This window comes from Bison bison, unplaced genomic scaffold (assembly GCF_000754665.1).
Source record: "Bison bison bison isolate TAMUID 2011002044 unplaced genomic scaffold, Bison_UMD1.0 scf7180017858770, whole genome shotgun sequence".
NCBI lineage: Eukaryota > Metazoa > Chordata > Mammalia > Artiodactyla > Bovidae > Bison > Bison bison.
Window position 1 is genome coordinate 1,797,134 of NW_011489342.1, and position 5,131 is coordinate 1,802,264.

General features: G+C 56.4%; 1 protein-coding gene across 1 annotated transcript in view; it reads right to left on the bottom strand.

The window, feature by feature from the left end:
• AQP1 (aquaporin 1 (Colton blood group)) overlaps positions 1-5,131 on the bottom strand; it is a 12,927-nt gene that overhangs the window by 6,631 nt on the left and 1,165 nt on the right. The gene's annotated exons all lie outside the window — the stretch shown is intronic.

Below are 5,131 nucleotides of genomic sequence, written 5' to 3' on the forward strand. Positions count from 1 at the left end.
CGAAGGGGTTTAAACTTCCCTTAGAAACTGATGGAGGGAAGTGTCAATAACATAAACAGCAAGAACAGGGAAGATTCAAACCCCGTATGCCCTGCACTTTCAAATTCAAGAATATACCCTCTTTTTCAGCCCACAGGGGACACTCGAACTAGTCACGTATTAACCCTATTAGGTGGGACGCTGTCTCTTGCAGAGGTGGGCTCTGGGGTGGGGTCGGGGGAGGGCGCTCTGTGTGGCCTCGTGTGTCTGTGTTGTGTGTCTAGTGGCATTTCTGAGTTGTCACCCTGTCCCCGTGTGCTGTGCTCCCACGTCCAGGTCCACCACTGGCTGGGGATGGGGGAGGAGAGGGATGGAAGCACCCTTGAGTAAGAGAGAAAGAAGCAGGTCTCAAGGCGCCCTTTATTTGCTCTCAGAAGCCATTTCACCTTCCTGACAAGGAACAATACACAAAGCAAGGGCTTCCTCCTTCCCTCCCTCCTTCTTTCTTCACTCGGGGGCAGCCCCCGCTTCCTGCTCAGGAAAGGAAGAAGTGCTATTGAGGGGCCCCCCTCCACCCTCCTAGGGTCCCAGGGCTAGAGGGGGACCACCCAGGCTTGAAAAGGTGCTTCCCGCCCACCCGTGTGTGTGTGTGTGTGCGTGCCCATGTGCATCATATCGTTGTGACTGTGCACACACACATGTGTGCCAGTGCAGTGTAAGTATGTGCAATTTGCAGAGATTTTCAAGGGTTGTAGGCAGGCAGCTAGGGTCACAGTCCTGCTCCACCATCACCTGCTACACAATCTTGAGTGACTCCACCCGTCTGTGAGCCGTGGTTTCCTTATCAGTAAAATAGAGGCCTCAGCCCAGATTATAGCCCCAAACTGTCTCTAAGATTCCTTCCTGCCTGACATGGGACCCCTTCCCCCAAGACCTGCAGTCACCCTCCAGGCTAGGGTCCTGAGTGCAGGATTCCCACCTGGTCGTGTGAACGGCCGGTCTCTGTACAGCACAGAGCCTGTCATAGGGCCTCCCGCCCACCTGGAATGTTAGATGGCCCCCACCACTGCCCCCCCCACAAGAGCCACATGCCCCAGAGCCATGGCTGCCCAACACACCCTACCTGCACAGCCCTGGTGACCAGGAACTTATTGATTTGGAAGCTGTCCCTCCCCAATTTAAAATAGTAAGTTCTTTCTTTAGCCTGAGCAGACACCAGCCCCAAGTTGTCCTGAGGGTGGGGTTTCGGGCACTGAAAGGACGTGTTCATGGGGATGGGCATTTTCCCACCTTTACTACCAGCTTGTGAGTTGTTTTCAGCCTCAGGGTGTACTCGTCCACTGGCCCGCAGCTCCTCGGTTGTGTGAAGAGAGCCCCTCACTCACCCCCGGGGAACCACCTGGGTTAAGGAGCCCCTCTGAACCCGGACAGAGGGTCAGGCTGAGGGAATTTTCCTGCCCTTATCTGCAGCTCAGATACATCTGTTCTTCCAGAGGGCAAGGACCATGCCCCCCAGGGGGGCTCTGCCAGCAAGAATCAAGGGCTCCCTGTGCCTCCAGGAAAGCTTGCCCAAGCCAGTCTTCAAGGTGCAGACAGGGGGCATGTCTGAGGTGCTTGGGGAAAGCCCTCGGTGGGTAAGGCTAAAGGCACCCTGCTGGGTGGGGCCCTAGAGAAAGTGGGGAACACCATGTGGGCCTGAGGTCAGGTTGCGGGAGACTGCATCGGATTGGCCTGCAGTGAGCTAATGCAGTGAGGGAAGGCTGTGACCTGGGTTGGGGAGAACAATGGAACAAGGTGAATCCCCTCAGACTGAGGGGCCCTGGTGGGCCGTATCCCCTCTCAGGGCATAGTCTCTTCAGAGGAGGATTCCCAGAGCAAGCCCTGGTTAGGGGCCAGTGTCGGGATGGATGATATGGGGCTGGCAGGGCGGCTCCAAGGGCTCTAATGGGGGAAACTGCCTCAGAATTTTCCATGGTGAGGAAAGTCTCCACCGCAAAGCTTCTGCCTCTCTCTGCGCCTTCCCCCTCATTGGGCTCTGGCTGGAAACAGTAATTACATGTCCCATCTGTGGCACCACCACCCAGCCCCCAGCCCACTCCCTGGACAGGGCCATCGGAAAACTGGTTTCCCTTTCCCCAGTCCACCCTCAACTCTGGGGGAGGCGGAGGGCCCTCAACACTGGAAGAACTGGTGGCACGGGGAAGAGGGGTTAGGGAGTCGGGGGCACTCTCATTCTGTGGTTGGGGAAACTGAGGCTTAGGAAACTGGGGAAGCAGAAAGTTTGGGGCTAAAGTCAGGTGCCAGATGCAACAAGTAGAAGAGGTTCTCCAGGCAGTTAGGCCCAGCATCAACGGGGTTGAGAAAAAACCCCGGAAAAGGGAGGTTTGCACTCTGCCTGAGCTCCCAAAGGGGCTGAATTCACAGGCTCTGGGACGCAGGCAGACACTGATCTGAACCCTGAACTCTCATTGTTCTCTAGAGCCCCAGTCTCCCACCATGACCCACCCCCTATCCAACCCTGCATCAGCCACACCCTGTGATTCTCAGGCCATGACCTCCTCTGCTGGAAACCCCTTCCCTCCACTCTGGAATCTCTACTTTTAGGCTCCCGGGACACCTCCTCCCTGAAGGCCTCCTGGCCCTCATCGCAGCTCGAGGTCAGAAGTTCCCAGGTATCCTGACACGTCTTATCACACCTGCCTCCTGCCCCCTATCATTGACAGATGCGCAGTGGCCTTATCTTACTCGGGACCATGGACTCCTCAGAGCAGGGAGCGGCCTGACTCAGCCCCGAATTTAGTCTGCAGTAGCAAAAGTCATGTTTACAGCGAACATGGGTGAGCAAGCAAGAGAGGGGAAGAGTGAACAGAGGCAGTGAGTGATCAGAATTTCAAGGTTCAAGAGCATCTTCCACTTCCCAGCACCCAGCCACGCCTTGCGATGTACCCATTCTGCAGATGGGACCTGGGACCACACAGATGAGGTGGCTTGCCTGAAATCACACTGTATTAGTAGCTGAAGTAGGGCAGGGCAGGCCAGGCACCTGCCGCTGCCTCTGTCTTTCACTCCAGAAATAAACTCAGGGTCTGGCTTTGAGAACCGGCTAGTATGTGGCAGGATGGAGAGAGGTCCACGGTTGCTCCAGGGCATATCCTGAGCCCTGACTCAGTGAGGAGAAAGTTTTCGCCAACATATCCCCATGGGACACCCCCTGACTCACTCCAACCACTTCCTGCCACTTCTTTTCCCTATTTTCCTTGAAAATCTCCATGCCAACGACTGGTTTGTGTTTGGAGAGGCCCGGGACTCAAGGGGCTAGGGGAAACCTCTCCCAGAGCCTGGAGGAAAGAGCATGTCACCTGCTGTGCAGACTGGTCTCTGCCCTTCTTGAGGCACTGAGGCCACCTCCCAGGTCCCTTTAGATCCCAGGCTCAGTGTTCTGAACCCTTTCTGAGTTCTTCAGCCCAAGACACATGTTTCTGGACCCCAAACTTCCATGGTGGGGCCAGGGCAGTCCCTGGGCTCCCACAACAATGTTCATGCCCTTATGTTCAGCCTGGCACTTCTTGGGCTCCTCTTAGCCAGCCCCTCCTGTGAAGAGAGATAAACTCAAGTCCACAAAGTGAGCTTGCTGGCAGTATGGGTGTGGCCAAGAGATATCAAAGAGACCTAGGTCCCCTCTTGGAGACTTGAGGGCTCTCAGCTCCAAGAAAGTCAACAACTAAGCAGCCAGGCCTTGAACCCAACTTGTCTGCTTCCCGACTCAGGGTTGGGTTCCCTTTTCTCCCTCTCTTGCAACCCACCCAGCTCAGGTATTGGGGAGACTGGAAAAATGGAGGCTGGCAAGGGAAAAAGACACTGAATCAGGGTGTGGCCAGATCAAGATTGCACAGGGATGCTTGCCCTCCTCAGGCCTGCCTGGGATGCCTGTGTGAGAGAACAGAGTCACCAGCAGATGCCTGGCCTGACTCGCCCTTGAGAAGGAAGGTCAAGAGGGGGCCAGAAGGCCTGGGGAGACTCTATTCCTCCCCAGGAAGGATCCTTCCCCTTGCCCATCATGCCCAGCTGAGCCCCGACGTGATCCTGACCCTACTCCGTGGGCATGCCCTGAGGTCGCCCAGCTCTGCCCCCACTAGAGACAAGCCTGGAGGACCTTACACCCACGGAGACCACATCTTCCTTGACTAAAGTTTAAACTCCAGCCCGAAGGGCTAACCTTCAGTCCTGGACTGGGTGAGGTGTCACGGTGACACAAGGCGTGCTAATCCCTGCTTGGCAGGGTCATGCCAACTGCCCTCTGCACGGACCTTCGCAGCCGAATCTGGACTTTGGCTGAGAAGCAGGAGGACAGTTGCTTGTCTAATCACCCGCCACTCTCTGTGGAACCTCTGGCCACCTCCCTCACTGTCCCCACACCCGCCTGCCCTGCCCAGGTCCCGCCAGCCCAGATCTGATCTGGTTCCTTCTCTCTCCCTCCCTGTGAAAACACCTCCTCGGGCACTCTGAGACCTCCTCCAAGCCTTCCTCAGCCTCTCAGGCCAATTTTTCCCCCTGCTGTGGCCCAAGCCAGGTCTGAGTTTGCACTTGGCTGAGGGTCTGGAAAAGCCCAGGTCGGCGACAGCAGGCAGCTGCCTGCCAACGGCCAATTAGCTGTGCTAAGCGGCCCGGGAGGAATTCTTTTCCACAGCTTCCACCCAGTCGCCCACATCTGCTTATCATGAGTGCCCCCAGATCAGGCCCGAGCAGTGGGCACACACATGTATGCACTCACCTCCAGACACACTCACACCGCAGCACTGACACGCTCACAGATACACTTTCAGAAGTAACATAGCCAGCTTTCACAGGTTCGGAGACCCATGCCGGCATCCACGTGTGCACACACTGCTCATAGACACAAATACACGCGCCACACCTCTCTGCATCCGGTGATAGACAGCGGACCCAGAGATGGAAGATGTCCATCTCCATCAGAGTGGAGGCTAGATGTCCCTGCTCCGGCACCCACCCTTTGCTGCAATCCAGGAAAGTCACCTGCAGGCTGTCCTGAAACTGTTTTCACCTCCCGTCTTGTCCCATTCCCAGAGCCAGCAGAGCAAGAGGAGCTTTTTCCTTGAAGGCAGTTTGTTTGAGGACCTGTGTGAAGGCGGGG